This window comes from Choloepus didactylus, chromosome 2 (assembly GCF_015220235.1).
Source record: "Choloepus didactylus isolate mChoDid1 chromosome 2, mChoDid1.pri, whole genome shotgun sequence".
NCBI lineage: Eukaryota > Metazoa > Chordata > Mammalia > Pilosa > Megalonychidae > Choloepus > Choloepus didactylus.
In genome coordinates, this window is record NC_051308.1 from 127,282,326 (window position 1) to 127,305,137 (window position 22,812).

Below are 22,812 nucleotides of genomic sequence, written 5' to 3' on the forward strand. Positions count from 1 at the left end.
AGATAAGTAAATTGGCTAACTGTTGAGTATTCAGGTCAAGTTGTGGGGGCAAGCATGTATCCAAAAAGTGACAGCTTCTTGGAGTCAAAACAATAAAGGAAAACATTGGAATTCTAGTTATTCTTGTTGGGGAGGTGAAGGCTGAATTGTGGAGTTTCTGACAGCTCAAATTCTTAACAGTTTTGCCAGAAAATTAAAGACAACCAGATAAAAGTAGTTTTCATTGAGCAACTCTATGTAAAATACTTATGACTGTGCCTGGCACAGAGAACATGGTATGTAAGTGGTAGCTGCTGTTATCATTTTTATACTGGAACCAAAATGTTTATTAACTACATATGTGTGTCTATACAAAACAACCTGTATGATACCAAGAGAACAGTCCTTGTTTGTAAGAAGTTTATAATGATACATTTGGAAGGATAAAAGATAGTTAAATTGTAAAAGAAAAAAATATTTAGTTTCTTTGAGACAATGTCCTTTGCTAGTTCAGATGGGAACCCTGTATCAAATGCTGAGAAAAGTTCATTGCCTATTTTTCCCTATTATGAGTTAAAAACAGAAATCCCTAATATCTAAGATAAAAAAAACAAACAGAAAAGCATTATATAGTAATACAATAATTTATTTCCTTTTAACAACTTTGGTGTCATAAAAATTTAACTGAACCAAACTCCACATATAGTTTGCAAGCAAGAATCAAGCTCATCAGGGAAGTTAGGTATTTGAGTGGGAGGCCTATTCAGTAACCTCCATTTTATTTTTTTCCTGTAGAGGACAGAATGCCAAGAAAGAAGCGCCAAGACTGAATAACCAGCTGCCAAGAGAGCTGGCTTCATGGGAATGTCATTGGCCTTCATCTGTGTGTGCCTCCATTTGAAGATATCTTCCAGTCTGCAAAAACAAAGGGGAATAGGTTAAAAGGAAACTGTACTACAGTTGTACTGGATAATTAAGGGTGGAAAACGTCCTTTAGTGAATTTAAATTGTCTTTCAATCTCTTTGAAAAGGTGCAAGCAAAAGCTTTTTGAAAAACAAGCCCCAATTTTTAGTAGAGATCAACCTAGAAAGAATAACCTTCCAAATTGGCAGGAAATCTCATAACAAACACTAACACATAACTTAACCTTCCCTCCAAGTCTATCCTTGGGGTATTTGGTTTTTATTCTCTACCATAAAATACATTGCTTCCCTCCCTCCCCCTAGCTTTCTTTCCTCGTGGTGAAGAGAGAAAGAGAAACTCAATTTGCTTTGCTAAACTGAGAAAAAGTTTTCTTTGTGGAGAATGTACAAATTAGATCACAAAATATTTACATGACTTTCCAATACTTTAAAGATAATTACTGAATTCTATGGCTTTTGCATTCTTAATAGTAGACAACAGATTAGGAGCTTGGAATGCCTGAATTTTAAAGTACAACAACTGCATACTTTTTGATTGAAGTCTTTAATACTTCAGCAGACCCACCAATAGCCTATAGGAGCCCTTCCTATGGATTGGTAAGGATAATGAATATTAAGGTTAAAAAAAAAAAAAAAAAAAGAAGGAGATCTAGATCTTCCAGAGGAGACAGGGAAAGATGTGCAATTTAATTTCCAAGTCAGCAATTTTATCCCAGAATAATCATGCACCCTTGGGAAGGAAAGAGGAAATGAAACATATTATATACAATTTGGATTTGGAGGTGGTCTTCCTAAGCAATTTCTCTACAGGATAAATAATAATTATGTAGAAAGAATCTGATTGGTAAATATGATAATTATGAAACCTAATTAATTCACATTAATTAGTGGGAAAGCTAAATTGGATTATGATGAAGTTTAAATTATATAATAGTTACTTAAAACTGCTCCCTTGTTAGTCTACCTGCCTCTTTTCCATCCCCGCATTATTGTGTACACAGCTCACCAGGCAGGAGGAGGAAGTGCTCTCTATGAAGAAGAAACAGCATATACAGTATGAAGGCTGAAGGCTCAGAATTGGGACTATTAAACAGCCATGTGTTTTCCTGCCTCTTATCATCCTCCTCATTGCCCAATCTTCCTTATGACCTCAGTGAGGATTTTGAAGAAAATAAATGAATGAAAATAGCCTAGCATTTAAGAGCACAGTGTGAGTTACGCAGATCTAGTTTTAAATATCAGCTTTGTAATATTATAAGCTAAAAATTACCCAGTTTATGACTAAGATAAGAATAACTTAGTCAATGTAGTTATTTTAGATTATTTGTTTTTCTTATTCTTTTGTTTGGATACGGTTTATTAATTTTCTTGGGGTATGGTAGGAACATCTTGGAAGTAAAGTAGTTATTTTAGGTTGTTTTTCTTAATCCTTTGCTTTGTTTTGTTTGAAATGTTGTGGGGGTTTTTTTGTTTGTTTTTATTTTTTGATAAATAAAGTTAAAAAATTAAAAAAAGAGAATAGCTTAGTGACATGCTTGTAAGTTTTTGGGGGTGGAGGGTTAGAATGGGATTTCGCTAGGTTCTTGATGGAAAGCCTTTGTTTAGGAGCATGGTTGCAGGGACTGGGATTTCCCCAGTAACTTCTCGAGTCCATACTTCTCTGATTCCACAGGATCTATAAGTGGTCTTGGTGGCCAGGGTAGCTTGAATTATGCACTTCCATGTTATGGTTGAGGCAGATCTGGGTTATGTTTCATGTATCTGGGTTGGTCAAAGGAGTGATGAGTGAAATAAAGGGATGCTCATGATGGAATGCGAAGACTCCCAGACTAATCTGATAATCGGAAACTGGAGCATTTATCTAGCATATCTGGGCCTAATGGAGCATGAGATGAAGTCTATGCCTGGTCCTCTACTTGGTTGGCCACCTTATGTGTGTTACCTGTTTGAAATCTAAGCTTTTGTACCTCTCACTACCCTCTTGTGTGGTATGTAACTTCTCCAGATTCTGGTTCCTGCTGGTGTGGTTATGGCAGGTGTACACAAGACAAAGTAATGAGGTAGCTGTGCATGGGGGAATGAGGGTTGGTGAAAACAATGGCTGCAGTAGAATGGTGTATTCTGAGAGTTACTACTATACTTCTGGCTTTGGGACACCAAGCCCTGGTGGTAGGGTGTCATAGAAATAAAAGGAATTTCTTCACTATAAGATATTCTAGTTTCTCTGGTGACTAGATTTGAGGTCGTATATGTATATGTATATATGTATAGTAAGACGTATATGTACACCTAGAAACCTTATTAACATGGGCTCTCCCAAAGCAGGTTAAAATTAAGACCCTCAGTCTGAGACCACGAGATCAAGACATGAGAGACAAGAGAACATTTATAAGCATTGGCTATAGTGTCTGGGGCTGAGGGCTGTGTTGTGGAAAGGATGGGTGGGCCATTTCAGTCATTTTGGCCATCGTGACCAAAATGGAATCATTGTTCTGGGGTGGGAAAAATTTTTGGATAAAGCTGTAAGTAAATCCACTGGATCTCTTAAACTTGAATCCTGATCTGCCAAAGGTGACAACAGAAAGAGAATCTCCAAACAGGGATGGGGCTGCCAAATTTTGTTACTATCCCCCATATTCTGAGATTAAGATTTTTCTTGAGGAACTTTCACATATTCCCACTGGTATTTGCATTAGCAAAGGAATAGCAATAAATGGAGTATTATTGAGTACTTAGAAACATCAAGCAAAGGAATGCACTGGAATTTGCATTAGCAAAGGAACAGCAATAAATGGAGTATTATTGAGTACTTAGAAACATCAAGCAAACTTGTACTGTAGTTAGTGCTGTATGGGGAAGTGCTTCATGCAGTTCATTTCAAAAATTTGAATTTGGATGCCTAGAGATGGGCATGGACTCTCCTTCACCACACTGCCCACCATTCATTATCTTATTCTGCGCTGATTTACCTTTCCTAGTCCTAGAATGCATTTGAGTTTGAATCCTTGATTTAAACTTGAGCTCAGGGAAAAGTAGAGAAAATGAAAGAGTGATACAGAGACAGATGTAGAAAACATGAATATTTACCTTCATTTTTGGATCTATAGGAAAGCCTATGTGCCTGGCTCCTAGTAGGCAGCTCTGTGGTAGAGGCCCTTTTCCCTGTGTCATGAAGAACGGCCATCAACAGTTCTTGACTCCTCCAAGTCCAGATCCTAAAAGGGAAATCCAGAGAACACCACCTTCCCCCTGTTCCATGTTCCCAGTTTTTCTGTGTGAAGATTCTCTTCTCCTTGGAATAACTGACAATGAGCATACTCACCTTCTTTAGAGAAGCCTTTACACCGTACCCAGAGGGGTCTGGCCTTATTCTATAACCTTAAAAACACAATCACATCAGAGTATAATATAATAGGCATAACATCTGAACTCATGATTTGTATAAAAGTCTAGATGAAGAACAAAGCTTCAATCTATTTGCAGCTCAGAAGTGGATCTGGCAGCCTCTGACCTCACCTGGGAACAGATTTTGCAGGTACTGTGCAATGCAGGCAGGGCATTATGGCAGATTTGGGGCTCCTGGAAGTCACCACAGATTGGGTTCTGTGCTTTAAGTCCCATCTTGTTCAACAGTGCAGCAGTATCAAGGTTCAAGTGGAACATCCAGGACTGGCACCCCAGCAGGTAGATACATAAAGCTAGTCATGATGATCATAAGAGGTTGCCTTCTCTGCATACCCCTCTCCCTTGAGTCACACCAGGCTGGACATGCAGTTCTTCAAGAGCTCCAAATGTCTATCGCCACACTTGAGGGCCATAAGGTCCAAGTTCTTATACTGAAAGATCAGGAATATGGGTGTGAGGACACCCAGAACTTCCTAGAATATATATGATCTTAAAATAAAGCTGTTGGGAAGAATGGATAAAGAAAATCTATAATACTCACTCTCTCATAAAAAGCAATGAAGTTCTGATACACGCTACAACATAAACGAACCTTGAGAACATATTGAGTGAAATAGATCAGACGCAAAAGGACAAACACGGCATGATGGCACATATGAAATAATTAGAATACACAAATTCATTGTCAGAAATTATAACAAAGATTGTTAGGATAGGAGTTGGTGTAGGGAATGGGGAGTTAATGCTTGATTGGTACAGAGTTTCTATTTGGGGTGATGGAAAAGTTTTGGTAATGCATGGTGGTGATTGCAGTACTACACTATGTGTATTTAACACCACTGAACTGTATACCAGCAAATGGTTAAATGGTTCATTTTAGGTTGTATATATGTTATCAGAATAAAATTTTTTAAAATCCATAGAACTGTACAACACAAAGAATAGAACCCTAATGTAAACTATGGTCTTTAGTTAAATATGTAATTATAATACTGATTCACCAATTGTAACAAAGGTACCACACTAATGCAACTAATACAAAACATTAGTAATAGAGAAAACTGTGTGTGGGGAGAGGCATACGAGAATTCTATATATTTACTGCATAATTTTTCTGTAAACCTACAACTGCTCTAATAAAAATACCTATATTAAAAAAAAAATAAGTTGTTAAAAAACAAGGCTGACTCCTTGCCCATCTCCACCTGACTTAGCTATTTAGAGACTCACAGCCACCCAAAATTTAGATAAGCAGGGAGACTGGAGGAGGTTGGGGAGTAGTTTCCTGCAGTGCACCTTCCGGTTTTAAACGCAGCTTCCATGTTGTTTAGCTCTGCCAAGGGAAGAAGGAAAATAGCACAGGGCTTTCCAAAATTAAGATGGCCTCCAAACTCTATGGATTAGTTTCCTGTGGTATTAATAGTTATTATAATAATTTCTACTCATGTATTTTTGGTGAGAACTAAATACTGACTACTTCCTGATGACCCCAGACAATACAGATTATGTGACCTTGAGCAACTTACTTAACCTGTTTGTATCTCAGGTACTGCATTTGAAAAATGGGAATAATAATAGCACCTGTTATAGCATTTTGTGAGTATTAAATGAGTTAATATATGTAAAGTGCTTAGGGTACAAAGCATATAGTAAGCACTCCATAAATTGTAGCTATCACCAATTTACCATTACTATTGTTATTACTCCTCTCCACGCCTCAGACTATACTAAAGACCTGAATACTACAGGATGAATGAATGAATGAATGTCCTCAGGATGAGGACTTCAGTAGCCAGAGTCAAAAAGGAAGGTAGGTCTGGCAAATATGAAGGACCATATCTGGAAGGAATATTTGCTAGGGAAGATTCTAAACAGTGATATAGGTTACAAAGAGTATAGGCCAAAACTATTTCTAAGAGAAACAAGGAATAGGAGACAAGCTATATCAGACCACCATTCAGAATGAGGGTGTGGGAATTGGACTGCCATAGATAGAGCCTCAGGTGATTTGGTTGAAAATAAATTGGATTAGAGATTAAATAAGTAAAAAAAGAATATTTCCAGCCACTTGTATTCCATAGGGATTTCTTGTCACCTTCAAAGTCTTTAAGTGTTACTGTCAGTTTATCATAATTTTTTAGTTTTTTCCCAACTTTTGTGCTTTTTAAATCAAATTAATTTTCAGACAATTATTAAGAAACAATGTAAAGTCTCACACTAGGATTTCTTTAATGAATTGTTGGATATCTATACTATCAAGCTACTGCAAATATAAAATATATAGTAAATGGTATGCTTACAGTATGATTCCTTGAAAAAACATATTTATATGCATGTGCACATTAAAATTCCCTAAGATCCAAGGAAGTAAAGCAAATCCTTGATCACCAGAATTACCAAACACACAAAAAGCCAGTGGTTGGAAACACTCATTTTTTTATTAATTTGTCATGCTGAGCTAACATTTTTTGCAGCCAACTTGTTTTCTACCTCACTGTTTTTACCAAATCATCTCCTGCCAGCAGAGAGCCAGAGAAACCAGCTGATTAGGGTGCCAAACTGTTAGGGACTGGGACAGGCCCGTGAGATAAGTGAAAGCCTGGCTTTTATGACATAATGAGACTCTGGAGTCTGACTTCAAATGTTGGCCACTGGGACCGCAGGGAAGTTGCTTAATCTCTGAGCCTCAGGCCTCTAATTTGCAAAATATTAGTTCCTACTTCATAGGGGTGTGAGGGTTATACAAGACCATTCTGGTGAAATGTTTAATATATAATCAACCCCGCCCCAAATTGTTAGCTATAATTACATCGTCTCGCAAACATCGAAGGTTTGCCACACGATATAACTGGCCTTTCTGCATTCTTATTCATGTTTCCGACCTACATACGCTACCCCATGGAGCCAGTCTCACCACCACCTTCTTACCTGCTCTTTCCTGCCTTCTGACTTCATATTCACCAAAGGTCTTACCAGAAAGGTCAGGCTGTATAGTAAGGAAGTTCCATAAACTCAAAAATTAACGAAACTATGAGATCGGTTCTATTACTGTTGCCATTTTAAAGATGAGGAAACAGGCACAGAGGATTTGAGTAACTTCCCCGAGGCCACTAAAATGAAGTGGTGAAATCCGGATCGACTTCCGCACACGTCCGAGTCCACAGCCCAGGCTCTTAACCGCCGGCCCCTCGGCCTTTTCTCGAGTCCGGGTTGCACCCGTGCTCAATTCCATTTTTTTCCTCTTCCAGGCCCTTTCCAGCCCATCACCCCTCACATCTCAGAGTCAGGTCCCCGGGGCACGCCTATATTCGTCCTGGACGGCTCTTCCCTTTTCTCTGCTAGAAACTGAGAGATGAGACCGACGTTTCCGCCGCGAGGTGTGTAGGTCATCGCGAACTCTTTGGACCGCGGGGCAGAAGGGCGAGTCGCGTAGGGGATGTTCTGCCAGAGAGCAGGGGCTCGGTTCGCGCCACACTGCTGGATCGCCGCGCAGCGGGCTCCCAGACAGCAGGTCACGTGGTGGGGAGGGGGCGCTGGCGCGCGAGAGCGAGCGGACGGGCGCGCGCGGATGAAGTGTGGAGGCGCGAGTTGGTGTTCGCCTGTATGTATGGGCGGGGGCGGGGGCCGGGAGCGCAGACTCCGCCCCCTGTGCGCATGCTCTGGCCCCCTGCGGGTTATAAGGCAGCCGCGCCGGCTTGGCCCGACAAAGTGTCTGCGACGTGACTAGCAGACCGCGTGGGTGCCGGAGAGAGCGAACCAAGCAGCCGGCGAGAGACGTGACCTGGACTCAGGGCCCAGCGGAACTGTAGACTGCGCCGCCGCGTCACACACAGTCAGCGCCGCGAGCAGCCCATATAACGGTTAGTTGGGTAACGGCTGGTGGCGCTCGGCGCGGCCCCCGCGGTGCCCTCACTACCCTGGTTGGTCGGAGGGACCCTCGGGGGACCGCAGATTTCTGACTCCGGGGAGGTGGGAGGCGGCCCTGCAGCCGGCATCGTGGCTGGGGGCGGCCGCGGAGCAGGGAGCGGCGCAGCCCGGGAGCGCGGCGTTGGTGAAGGGGACCTTGAGGCGCTGGTGATGGGGGGGGGGGCAGCGCTCTCTCAGTCCAGCCGCTGGCCCCGCAACCAGGTGCGGGCTATGGACCCGGCCGGGGAGTTGGGTCGTGGTGCCGGGTGACATTGGGAAACTTGCTTCTCCTTTAGTCCGCAATGGGCACTGCAGAAGATGCTTTTGATCTGGAAAAGAGGCGACGTGGGGCTGATTCACGTGGTGCCTGCCGACTCTCTGGCCGCGATCTGCTCCCAGGGAAGGGACTCGGGGCGGGAGTTATTTTGGACTCGTGGCACGTCCGTCCCAACCTTCTCGGCTAGCTGATCCTTGTCCCACCTGGTGACTTGCTATAGTGGAGCTGCATTTCTCGCTGCCCAGGCGCGACTGCAGGGTTCGGGTGGACTTTGCTGAAGAGACGGGGCAGCCGGGAGACTCTCGGGACCGGTGCTGACGGGGCCTCTTTGTCATTCAACCTGAGGTTGCGGCACGTCCGCCCAGCGTCCTCCCGCCCTTGGATTTAAGGCGGCCCTGTTGAGGGACATCTGAAGGATTGAGTTACATTTAGTTAGATGTACGCTTTTTGTTTCAAGTACATCCTTTTTTTTTTTTTGTATGTGCCTTTTAGCATTTCATTTCTTCATCTTGATTTATTTAATGTTACAAGCAATTACCAGAACTAGTTTGTAATTACTCTACACCAAGAAACATGTTACTACTTTAGTCTTTCCGGGAGCTTCCAGTGGCTGATTATAAACTGGGCGTCTACTGGTAACAATAAAATGATTACACACTACTTTGTTTACCATAACTACTTTTGAGTTTTTACCCAAATTATTTCTGGCTTCAGAATAAAATATGTGTAGGTCAGTGACCTGATAAAACAAGTGTGGGATTAGTTCCTACTGGACTTGCGTGATGAGGTAAATTTTGAGTTGTGTGAGCATGGAAGAGTGTGAGTAGGCATTAGCCTACAAAACAATTTTTGATGTCAGCTACCAGCCCAGTGAGGTGAAGCAGAGACTATGTATCCTCAGCTTTTTAGTTACACGTTAAATAGTACTCATAAATCCAAGTCTTATACCTTTATCCCTGGGGTAAATTTTGCCTTCAAATTGCCATGGAAATGATCAAGAATTCAATAGTTTTACCCCCTTAAAACAGGTAGTGGGTGTTTATTTAAACAAAAATTGAACATACTTCACTAATTTATTCCTGGTTTAAAGAGATGCTGTTCTTTCACTGGATTGCAGTGACCCTTGTTAAATATGCAAGTTAATGGTCTGGGGAGTATTTTGTGAGATTTTTATAGCTGACTAGGTCTAAGGTTTCATTGTAAGCCTATCATAATAGGCCATATCATCCCTAAACAGATTAAAAAGGAAAAAAATATCATACCACCTTAGGGTAAAACCAACTGATTAGTGCTTCAATAGTTTGCATATCTCTTGACCTCCTGAATATTAAGGCATATGATATTAACTCTAGAAAGGATCTTAATGACCATCTAGTCCAGTTCCTTCATTTTACACATAAACTGAACCTGGAGGTTAAGTGACTTATCTTAGATCTGAAACCTTGTTAGTAAGTGGGTGGGAACTCTGACTGTCTTTGGACTCATACTTCTGTTTCATCAATATGGCACTCCTGAGCTTTATCTAAAGTAAATATGGACAGAAATGATCTCAGGCTGAAAATAGATTTTTAAAATGAGAACCTTTTCCCAACTTCTTATGTCCTCCATTCCCATTGTATTTTTCAATTAACTTCATAATATGTATTCCTATGCAGGGTTCAGGTCCTTGTACATGCCTACATGCAGTCTGTTTTTATTGCAGATGAGGACTAGGAAATGGAACTTGGGTATGAGGAAAACTTAGTCCAGAAGGTTGTGCATTTTTATATATTCAACCTTGGTTATTGACTACCAGGCATTATGAGAGACTTAGAATTCATCAGTGAGCAACGTCCAGCCTATGCCCTCCCAGAGTTTATAGACTAGCTAGAAAACATATAAATACATCATCACCACAAGAAATGCTCTTTACAGACAAGTAATGAGTGTTATGATAGGGGGAAAGTTCCTATAGGAGCAAATACTGTATTGTGTGAGTGTGAGAAGGCACCCAACTTGGGTAGACCTCTCTGAAGACCTGAGCAACCTGAGGGATAAGTAGGAGCTACCTAGGCAAAGAGTGATGGTGAGTAAAAAAGCATTCCAGACTTGAGTACTAAAGCAACAGTACAGAGTGCACTTTCAGAACTGAAAGAATTTCCCCAAGGCTGAAACGAGAGAGCCTGGGAAAAGATGGAAGTTGGAGAGGTAGACAATATCCAGATAATAAAGGGCCTTCTAAGTCATTTTAAGGGATTAGGAATGGACTAGATGAAAAACGTTAGAGTCACTTCTATTTTAGAGCTGATAAAAAGCAATTAAAAGGTTTTAAGTGAAACTACACTGATCAATTTGCATTTTAGGAGCATCAGTCTGGATTTAGTGTGGAGAATAGCTTGGAGGGAGACCAGTAAGGAGGCTTTTGAGGTGTGAGACCACAGTGATGGACAAAAGGGACAGAAGTGAGGGGATGGAAGAGAAAGGGGGACCAGGATTTGGGGTAGACTGAACATGGGAGACTGGGGAAGCCAGATGACTTAAGAATATGTCTCAGGTTTATGGCTTGAGCAAATAATGAGCTTAATAGGTAGTATGTGTCTCCATTTAACCAATGGGTAACCTAAGAGGTTTTATGACTATCCTAAGGCTGTTCAGCTTGTAATTCTTGGAGACAGAATTCAAACCCATTCCTATCCTATGCTTGTGGTTTGTTGTTTGTTTTTGATGGTGTTGATAGTGGTGATTTTCTTATTTTGCCTTGTCTAAACAGTTTATTTTGGAAAATTTCAAATACAAACTGTTAAGTTCCTCTTGTTTCATCTCTACCACTATGTACTTCCCCTAGTCCCTACTGGCTATTGTGAAACAAGTTCCGGATATCATTATTTCATCTGTGAATATTTCAGTATGTATCTCTAAAAGACACAGCTCTTAAAAAATCATAACCATGGTACTATTATCCCACCTTTAAAAATTAACATCACCAGATATCCAGTCAGTATTCACATTTTCCCAATTTTTTGGGTTTGGGATTCAAACAACATCACACATTGCATTTAGTTGGTATGTCTCTTAAGTCTTTTAATGCACAGGTCTCCTTTTCTTTTACCCTTGTAATTTATTTTTTGAAAGAACCAGGTCAATTTTCCTGCAGTTACACTCATTCTGGATTTTGCTTAATGTGCCCCTCTGGTATAGTTATGTCCTAGTTTAACATATCCCTCTATCCCCTGAGTTTCCTGTTAGTTGATAGCTAGATTTGAAGACTCTGATTAAGCTTAGGTCAGTTCAGGTTTGATTTTGGAGAGGAGGGGAAGGGAAAGTGTAATTCATAGGTGGCAATATGTATTTCCATCAGGAGGCATATGATATTTGGTTGTTCCTTTTTCTGCAATATTAATGGTCTCAATCCATAATTAGGGGTGTGCAAATGGCAAAAATTAATTCTGCCTTTTATTCTACCATTCCTTCTTACTTTATTGGGTAAAATTCCTCTGTGATAGAGATGTATAGTTCAAATAGGAAGGGCAAATTAAAGTTTGTGTGTTTTAATACAGCATGATATGTAATTGAGACACTATCTTTTTGGAGAAATGTACTTAAATGTATAAAGGTACATTATTGTTAAAAGCCACTATTTTAGGTTGTTAAAATCTGTTTAGCACATGATGTTAACGTTTAAAATGGCATTTAATATTTGGAATACTTAGAAATATTCTTAAATTGCTGGGGTTCATTGGTCTTCTCTTTCTTGGAGAGCTTATCTATTCCCAGAGCTTTTGGGGAATTTCTGGTAGAATCACTACTGACCCACATTTCTGGCCAAAACAAGGTTCCAGGTTTTAAGTTCTTTAAGACAGAGGTTGACTATTTTTATCAATGATCTGCTTTTCCAGTTTCCTCTTGGACATTTTAAACTTTATATATTACTTAAAGCTCATTATTTTTGCCTTTTTCTAACTTTCCTTCATCTCCCAAACCTACTGTTTTCTTCCAACTCTAATTCTTCCAGGTGGCCAGGCTTAAAATCTGAGTTATCTTAACACTTCCTTCACCTAGTAGGTCCCCTGCTGTGCTATATATAGCTAGATCCTAAACCTTTGTACCCTTAGATACCCTTTGTGTTCATCTGTTTTTCATTCTTGTTACCACTCTCTAGTTCAGGCTGCTACCCCAACGAGGGTAGTGGCCATTTACCTTCTATGAAACATTGCCAACACCCTACTCCAGTCAGTTCTACAATGTGCTGCCAGTTCCTAATCATGTCATTTATCAAAAACTTCCCTTGGCTTTCCAGCACCTACCAAAATAACTATAGACGCCTTCATCTAGATAGAATTGTCTTCTAGAATATATGGCTCCAAGTTACCTTTTTAATTTCTATATGCTACTCTTCCTTTAATTTACCCTGACAAACTAGAATTTTCTGGCTTTCTTCCTTTTTTATTTTTTTTGGTAATAGGAGATTTTACAATGAATCTGTATGGTAGAAAAACCAGTATAAGGGGCACATTTGAGCCCTTCTGTCATGCAGAGAAATGATCATAAGAATCTTATGGGATTGTGGTTGGTTTTCTGGGGTCAGGGTACACACAGTAACGGGATGAGTACACATCCACCACAACAGTGAGACTGGTTGCAAGCTGGGCCATTGAAGGGAACTGCTGACCATTTATGTAGAAGCAGCAGGATCAGCTCTGTTGGTTGCCCATACTACTCTGTTGCTAGTCACAATTCATAATATTGTTGAATCTGATTTGATTACAATTGCTTAGCCTTTCTTTAAAGGAGAAATTCCTCAAAATGCACTGGCATTGTAAGCTGCATATTTGATCATTGGTTGAAAAATATGTCTTCTCTGTGATTTTGCTCTTCCTGTATAAATCCTCTGAAGGTTATTGAATGCATGCATGAAAGCGTGATGATACCACTTTGGTATGTTAGAGTATTTTGGAAAGTAACAGGTCTTTTCTAAGTTGCCTTATTGAGTTCTGAGAACCAAAGCTAACTTTTTTACTTTATTATCTTTCTATTCCATTCATCTATCATGGGTTTTTAACTTGGTGTCTGTAAATCTGTCTTCCAAGATGGGTGGAATTTAGGGGATCTGTGAACTTGGTTGGGGGAAACAATTACGTCTTTATGTAGAATTACATCTTTATTTAGAAATTTATTTAGAGTTTCTTTCAACTGTGAATGTAGTCAGGAAACCATAATAGTATTGTCGGTACCTGTCTCTTTATCACCAATAGAAAGCACAGATATTTTCATATACTACAGTCATTGCAGTAATCTTGAAATTATTTATGCTCATCACTACTTCAAAATTACTGTGGTTACTAGACCCACTGCTGGATCTTATTTAATGTGTTATTTTTAAAAGTACATTATTATATCCAATTAAAGAATATTTTGACAATTGTACTTTTATATTTTATTTTATTTAAATGAATTAGAGAAGTAAACCATTTAAAACATTCTGAGAAAGGTGACATAAGTTTTACCAAACTGCCAAAGGAGTCTGTAGCATCAAAAGTGTTGCAGACCCCTGCTCTTAACTCCTTTACTTCTGTTCTAAAGTGAGTGTGGAGTTAGCCAGAGCCTGTGATACAATACAGGACATCATAGTGTCATAAGAGTGGTTACATGTTATGTAAATTATTTGGCCATTAACTTACTAAGTTATAAATTCTGACCTCACAATGAGAGGGGAAAAAATGCATGTGCATATGCTAAGGTAGCATAAAATGATTCTCACAAATATAGGCAGAATAATTTTTCTTTGCATTCAGTAAGTAGATGTTTATGTAACTTAAAATTATGTTTCCAAAGGAGTTCTATTTTAAGTGCCATAAGTTACATGGAATATTAGTATCTTTTTTAGGTATTTAAAAAAAATTTTATAGCATAGTAGGTTTACAGAGAAATCATACAGAAAGTACAGAATTCCCATATGCCACCCTGTCACTCAATTTTCCCTATTATTAACATTTTGCTTTAGTGTGGTACATTTGTTACAATTGATGAACCCAAATTATATTATTAACTAAAATCTATAGTTTCCATTAGGGTTCATTCTTTGTGCTGTAGATTACTGTTGTTTTGTTTTGTTTTAATTTCTATTCTGGTAACATATACAATGTAAAGTTTGCCATTTTAACCACTTTCAAATATACAATTAAGTGGTGTTAATTATAGTCACAAAGTTGTGCTACCGTTACTACCATCTATTACCAAAGCTTTTTCCATCACCCTAAATACCCCAAACAAAATTTGTACCAATTAAGCATTAAGTCCCCTTTCCCCATCCCTGCCCCCGATAACTTGTAATCTTCTTTCTGTCTCTGAATTTGCATATTCTAATTATTTCATATAAGTGCGATCATACAATATTTGTCCTCTGTGATTGGCTTATTTCACTCAATATTGTGTCTTCAAGGTTCATCCATGGTGTCACACGTATCAGAACTTCATTCTTTTTTATGGCTGAATAATATACCATTGTATGGATATACTACATTTTGTTTATCCATTCATCTCTTGATGAATAGTTTGGTTGCTTCTACCATTTGGATTTTGCAAATAATACTGCTATGAATATAGGTGTGCCAATATCTGGTCAAGTAACAATTGGTGTCTTCATTGATCTAGGGGATTTGTTTACCCTAGTTTAGGTGCATTCACGTCAGCAGATGTACTTGAAATTGCTTCAAACCTTGTCTTCAATAGCTCACTATATTAGATGCAGGCCTTTATTGTGCTCAACTACAAAGACCCCTAAAGAGGTCAATGAACCTCAGGTTTGAAATACCTGCTCCATAGATTAGAAAAGCAGGTGTTTCCCTAATCTGTTGTGGCTTTGTAATGCTGTTTGTATTTATTACCTGGAAAACTACTTGATGAAGTAGAGGGAAGAGGAATAGTGTGGTTTCCAGGAAAATAAAACACTCGTTTGAAAATTGTATAGTTCTAACAAAGGAAATGGTGATTATCTTAATAATGTAGTATAAGATTTATTCTGTCAGCATTTTAAAAGGCTATTGAAGTTTCACTATAGTATATTTTGACCTCATAATGCTGACTTTTTTTAAAATTCAGTTTTATTGAGATATATTCACATACCATACAATCATCCATGGTGTACAATCAACTATTCACAGTACCATCATATAGTTGTGCATTCATCACCCCAATCTATTTTTGAACATTTCCTTACACCAGAAAGAATCAGAATAAGAATAAAAAATAAAAGTAAAAAAGAACTCCCAAATCATCCCCTCCATCCCACCCTATTTTTCATTTAGTTTTTGTCCCCATTTTTCTACTCATCCATACATACACTGGATAAAGGGAGTGCAATCTACAAGGTTTTCACAGGCACACTGTGCTGAATTCTTTTTGATACATCTTTAGTGTCTGTGACTATCTTCTAAAACAGCTTTCTAAATCATTTCTGAGTGGTGAATAATGTTTTAATGCCAGAGAAACAATTCTCAATTTTAATATTGTGTGGTTTTTCTAATACTAGTAAAGCAGACACAGAAAACAAAACAATGTAGTTCTTTATTTGAGATATTAAAGAGTCAAAGGTAGCAGTAATAATGAGGTTCAGACTCATTCAAGGAATAATTATATTTATTAAACAACTAGTGTGTATGCAAGAAATTACTAGAAAGGGATTTAAAAATATATAGTAAAAATCTAGTTTGAAACTTATAGAATAAAAGCTTTGAAATAAAATGTTAGTATAGTGCTATGTTGCCTCTATTCCTTAAAACTTAAGATATTTTTGTGTAAAATTGGATATAGTGTTAATTATATTTGTGAGTCAGTAGCTCAATTCATCTTTTTACAAGAAAAGAAAAAGCTTCAAATTCTGGAATAAGGTAGGTCATATATTAATAAATTGAAGTGGTATACTTAGGTCTTGACTTGTTGAATATAGTTTGGATTGCTGTAGAAAACAGAACATATTCAGGTATACTAGAATATAACCTGGAATTCTGCCAAGCAAAACCCTTCTTTCTTTGAAGGACATAACCTCAAACTTCCCTTTCTTCAGTACTCGTCATAATTGTGTAAAACGTGAAAGAGTTCTGTGTTTGGAAACTCTTGCCCAAGCTAAACATAAACTGACGTGAAAGGGAGCAGGGCTTGGTCTCAACATAGACAATGGCCAGTTTTCTAGTTTGTGGGAAGAAGGCAAAAATGAAGCATTGAAGAAGGGAAAATCTGCTGGTTTGGTAATTGCTCAGACAGTGAGACTGATCAGATAATTTCTGTGTGCCAAAAGTTGTATCCAGTATTTTTTTTTTTTTCTGTATTAAAAAAGTCCTTTTCAGCCTCTTTGTAGGGGACACTATTTCCAGTAAGTATAACATCACTGAAGGTTTTTTTTTGGGTTTCATGTTTTTTTCTACTTCTCAAAAATTGGTAAAACCAGATTCCCTGAAGTTTACCCACTGATAGCGGTCATGGGAGAGGAGAGGGTAATTTTTAAAAGTAGAAGGAACAGCCTCTGTCTTTAATAATTCATAATCTAAAAGTACACAACTAAAATAATTAGGAAAATATTACTTCCAATGAAAGAAATAGACATATAGCTATTGTCTTCAGTTTTCAAAGTGCTACACAAGAAGCATTGACTAAGATACCATGGAGGGAATTAATTCTATGTGGCAAGGTATATCTAGGAAACAAGGATATTGGTGGATTGGAATAGAATCTTAGTGTGAGATAAAATTAGAATTGTCAGTATAAAGAAAAGACATTTCATTTTTGCAAATTACCAAATGCTTCTCTTGTAGCACATCAGTATGTAAATTTGGAACAATATTATACTATCTTTCTGCCTTTATTTCGTTCAGAGTTGGTCTTTAAGACTGAGGAGTCCTGAAGCAATAGTGTCCCTTGATTACCAATATCTCTTTTTCTCCCTAGAGAATCATGCTATTGACTTTCTCTTCCCTTTTCTTCTTTTGTTCCCTCACAGCTTAGAGTGCTTGAAGTGTGGTTATGTTATGAACTATATATGCATTGTTTAAAAGTCCCTTAACTTACCGCCCTCTTCTTCCAGCTCTTTCACAATGAACCTTATCAGAATATTTCTTCTTTTTCTCCTTCTTTATTTCCTCTCTGGTTTGTGAGACAAAAAAACCTCAATCTTTATTAATAAGTGTGAGAAGTGCTAATGACACAACAGCATCAAGGGAAAAGAAACCTGTAAGTAGATATTTTAATGAAGAAAGTAATGAAGCATTGATTCTACTATTCTTTTTTTTTTTTTTTTTTTAATTCAGTTTTATTGAAATATATTCACAAACCATACAGTCATCCATGGTATACAATCAACTGTTCACAGTATGATCATATAGTTATGCGTTCATCACCACAATCTATTTCTGAACATTTTCCTTACATCAGAAAGAATCAGAATAAGAATAAAAAATAAAAGTGAAAAGAGAATACCCAAACCATCCCCCCATCCCACCCTATTTGTCATTTAGTTTTTACTCCCATTTTTCTACTGATTTTTTTTCAATTTTTTAACTTTGTTTATCAAAAAATTAAAAACAAACAGGCAAACAACAACCAAAAAAACCCCACAACATTTCAAACAAAGCAATGGATTAAGGAAAACAAATAACCTAAAATAACTCCTTGCTTCCAATATGTTCCTACCATACCCCAAGAAAATTAAATAACCATGTCCAAACAGAGGAGTAAGAAAAACAAATAATCTAAAATAACTACATTGCTTCCAACATGTTCCTACCATACCCCAAGAAAATTAACAACCCCTAAGAAAACAAAGGAATAAGAGAAAAAAAAAACCTAAAATAACTCTATTGCTTCCAACATGATCTTACTATATCCAAGAAAGTTTACAAACCATAATCATTCCTGAGCATTCCCATAACATTGAGATTACCCTCCATAGTTTATCTGTTCTTATTATATTATCATTCCCCCTCCACTAATTGGTATCTCTAGGTCCTCTACATTCTACAGTATAAAACATTGTACATTTTTCACAGAATTCACATTAGTGGTAACATACAATATCTCTCTTTTTGGGCCTGGCTTATTTTGCTCAGCATTATGTCTTTTTTTTTTTTTTTTTTTTAATCTTCATTTTATTGAGATATATTCATATACCACGCAGTCATACAAAACAAATCGTACTTTCGGTTGTTCACAGTACCATTACATAGTTGTACATTCATCACCCAAATCAATCCCTGACACCTTCATTAGCACACACACAAGAATAACAAGAATAATAATTAGAGTGAAAAAGAGCAATTGAAGTAAAAAAGAACACTGGGTACCTTTGTCTGTTTGTTTCCTTCCCCTATTTTTCTACTCATCCATCCATAAACTAGACAAAGTGGAGTGTGGTCCTTATGGCTTTCCCAATCCCCTTGTCACCCCTCATAAGCTACATTTTTATACAACTGTCTTCGAGATTCATGGGTTCTGGGTTGATTCTACTATTCTTAAAGCTTTGAAATTCATAAAAAGTTGTTTTCAGAATCTCTGGACATCCCTATTTGCTTCCTTATCCCCATAAGTAAGTGCACTTATCCTTTAGCCCTGTATTAAAACTAAACATACTTGATTTCATGGTTTTTGTTTTAGTTAATTATGCTATTGCTTTCTACAATTTATTACAGATGTGCAGTATTTTAGCTTCTCTTGTGGTATGACTTTGAGGAGTAAGTTAGGCATCTAACCACACTGAGGTGGGATATTACTCTAGAAGTTGGGAGTTTACAGTGAAAAATAAAATTTGCCACTACTCGTTGACCTGGAGTCGAACCATTAGCCAATAACCTTACTACTCAGCCCTGAATAAACCACAGTCCTGTTATATTGGAGAATTAGCCACTTTTAAATTGACTGATATTAAATACTCAGTGACCTTTCGATGTAGGACAAAATGTAAGTGTTGGTTATTGTCTATCTTAAACCCTACCATCTTTGATATTTATTGAGAATTTTGGCATTCTTAATTTCTGAATATCAGTGTGGTTCTTAGTCAGAAATACTTTTACCACAAAATGCTATGAAAGAATAGAAAAGTGGGCCCTTTCTTACACTTATGTAGAAAGTAGCAATTGGTATAAACTTAAGGGCAAGTTGGCTGTGTGAATCAAAAGCCTTAGAATTTTGCAGAAATTCCATGTCTAAAAATGGTTATAGAAGAAGAATTAAAAGTAACCTAAGAGTGCAACATCAGGTTATTATTTTCAAAACTGGTACATCCATAGGGTATAATACTGCTATTCAGAAATCATATTATATAGCAGAACTAGACACTGAAAAATGTTTCTGATCTTAAATGAAAAAAGCAGCCTGTAAGGTAGCATAGTACAATCCCATATTTCTGTTTATGTATGACTGTCCTGGAAGGAAGTCTAATTAATAACTTACACGAGGATGTAGGATGACAGGTATATTTTATTTTCTATTCACATATTTGTATCTAATTTTTCTGTAATGAGCATATATAACGTGTCATCTTTTACAACCTCGCCACTTTGTGTTTTCTTTATTACAAAGTAATACATATTCATTGGAACAAGTCAAACAACATAGACGTGGAGTTTTGTGTATACTTACCAGAACATGCCTATTTAGCTTACTGAATTCATTTATCTGTTTTTCTTTCTTCCCCAGAATCTAAGCTCCGTGAAAGCAGGGACCATGTCTGTCTTGTTTACCGCTTTCTCTCCAAGGCACTCAAATTTTGTTGAATGAATGGCAAAAAAGTTTGGCGTGTATCCTGATATACTTTTTTTTTTTTTAATTTTATTTTGAAATAAATTCAAACTTACAGGAGCAGTTGCAAAAACAATACAAACCCCATACACAGAACTCCAGCATACCCCGACCCCCCTCCCCTGATACCCCGATCCGCCAACTTTAACATCCTGTCACACCACCATTTCTTTCTTTCCTTATCTATCCCTCCCTCCTTATCTATCATCCATCACCTGACATACTTTTAAAAACTAGTTATACAATCCTATGTTGTAATTTTTAAAAATCTTAATTGTAAAAGCAATCAAATAAAATTTGATAATTTAGGGCATTGACAATTGATCTTTGGGCCTCATGATCCTAAAATCCTGCCTCTAATATGAATTTTTCTTATTGGCTAACAAAATATACTCCTTTACATTATTGCACTAATAAAAACTTTTTCCTTGGATTGTAGGGCTCATGAAGCAAGTTACCACAGTTTGTCCTTGGATAGTTAAAAGAAGGAAATGCAAAGGAATGCAGTGTGGCACTTAGGAAGTTATGTATAGAGAAGAACAGAGAATCTGCTTTTTAAAAACTATTACTTTCTACCTTGGTTAAGTGTATTAGTTGCTATTGGACTTCATCTTTTTTTTTCTTTTCAAAGTAGTAATTCACTAGTAGCAATGTAAAACTAGAGATTTATGTTTTTCATGCTCTTTCTCCTTGAAAGTTTGCTTACTCCTAGAATTGGAGCCATAGCCCAAGTAATAAAAGATGCTAATTTGGGTCTCATACTTTATTCTCATGTTTTGCTATCTGTTAGCTAGATAAAAATAGTTGCTAGTTTCTTGAAATATTTTTATAAGAAACATTTTAATAGTTATTTCATAATTTTTCATGCAGGATTGAACTTCAAGTTGAATTATAAAGAGAAATATTTTTATTGAAGGTTGTGCTTGTAGTTTGCAAATCAGATTTAAAAAGTAAGTAGAAGTTTCTTTTTTCTTTACTTTGAAAACTTGTTCTCAATTTAAAATGCAGATTATTCAATATATGCCACTATATTATTTATTCTGCAAGTTTACAAATGGACTTGCTTTTGAAAGAAATTGCACTGCTATTGGGGGGAGGGGGGATAAATCAAATATTAAAATTAGCCATCAACAGGGGAACCAGAATCTATAATTGTGAGTTTCTATAGTTACTAGGACTTTACTTTTTCCTCTTTTGCAACTTATATAAAATCATGCTTATTTGTATGAACGGGTGTGGTAAGTTATTGTCTTACAAGGAGAATTGAGTATTTGCCTCAGATTCAGATTAATGAATATGACATTGCCTGAGATTGACAAAAGGAGACATTTTATATGTGTAGATATATGTATGTGTATTTACATATGTATACATAGTAACTACCTTTTAAGTTTGTATGTTAGTTTGACCATTTGCAAATAAGATCAGTTTCATTAGTTCTCTACACTATTTATGAAACTTATAATACTACTCCTTTCTAAAACAGCTGTAAGAAGATTAGGTCTGACATTTATAAAATTGTGATAACCACAGCAACATCATACTTTACTCCTTTACTACTGTCGAGTAGTAAAGTCAAGGTGAATGGATTGGATTTGTACATCAATATAGGCCCAGTCAAGTGGAAATATAAAAGAAGAATAATTCTTACTTTCTATAAAGTTTTGGGCATACTATATTTTTTCAAGGAATTTAGTTGAGGTTGCAAATAGAAAGCCAAAATTTCCCGTTTCTTTATCATTCATTGAAATGGCTTGCCTAGCTTGTTCATGATACAGCCAAAGTAGTTCTAACCCCTGATTAGGTGATATAGTGATGTCAAGGAAGCCGTGTAGGAAAACTTGTATCAAACCTGTTTCACCAGACAAGCCAGGAAAATTTATAATGCATGTCAGTTGGTCGTGGCACTTAATTGCATTCTCTGGGAATCTTTCTTAAGGCTGGATTTCTATGTCTGCATGTCTCCAAGTTATTTCCAATTTATATTTTGGCTTTTTCAAAAAATTCCAGCCTCAAGGCTTTCCTCAGTTGAGCAAAAGATAGCTGGGCTAATATTTAGGGAAGATTTTTCACAGAAAGCTGCCATTCATAAGGTAGAAAAGTGTCATACTTGAACAATTTGTACATAGGACTACAGTGAACAGAGAGAAGGTGTCAGAAAGGCTGGAAATTAGGGGGTAATAATTGTTTATGCTGGAGAAACCCTCTCCCTCAACCTCCAACACTCCTTACTATCTTATTTTAGGTGGTGAAAGGGCTCTGAGATCTAACACCCTCCATTTCATCACATATCCTTTAGCACATGATAAATTTACTTGAAACAGAGCAGGCCTTTTCTAGATGACAGTAGAAATAAGGATGGTTATAAATGTAGATTTCATCTGTTTCATGGTGCTCTGGGCCTGACAGGTGTGGATTGTGAGCTTGCTTTTTGGAAAATATTGTGATCAAATTCTTAGTTTGGGGTGGAGAATATTATCCAAGGATACATATGGTATTTGGGACGACAACAAAATGTGAGAAGGACTGTGGGTAATAACCCAGAGACACCAAAGGAC

The 22,812-nt window shown here is 37.4% G+C and overlaps 1 protein-coding gene and 1 long non-coding RNA gene across 7 annotated transcripts in view; one reads left to right on the plus strand and one right to left on the minus strand.

Annotated features, from left to right (window-relative positions):
* Positions 1–607: 607 nt before the first annotated feature.
* LOC119526859 lies at positions 608–7,922 on the minus strand. 3 transcript variants are annotated; one of them, XR_005215272.1, is made up of 4 exons: positions 7,237–7,922; positions 4,420–4,809; positions 3,991–4,281; positions 608–894 (listed from the first exon to the last, which is right to left on the minus strand). It is a non-coding gene; the product is annotated as an uncharacterized LOC119526859 (long non-coding RNA). The 3 variants fall into 3 exon arrangements; XR_005215271.1 differs by having other exon boundaries at positions 4,420–4,739; positions 7,237–7,921; XR_005215270.1 differs by having other exon boundaries at positions 4,420–7,920.
* A 14-nt stretch (positions 7,923–7,936) lies between these two features.
* SLC16A1 (solute carrier family 16 member 1) overlaps positions 7,937–22,812 on the plus strand; it is a 42,206-nt gene continuing 27,330 nt past the window's right edge. For 2 of the 4 annotated variants that reach the window (XM_037826349.1, XM_037826348.1), the window contains exons 1-2: positions 7,937–8,168; positions 21,125–21,204. The gene's annotated coding sequence lies outside the window, so the exon portion shown is untranslated. The remainder of the gene's footprint in view (positions 8,169–21,124; positions 21,205–22,812) is intronic. The other 2 variants (XM_037826347.1, XM_037826350.1) reach the window with 2 other exon arrangements.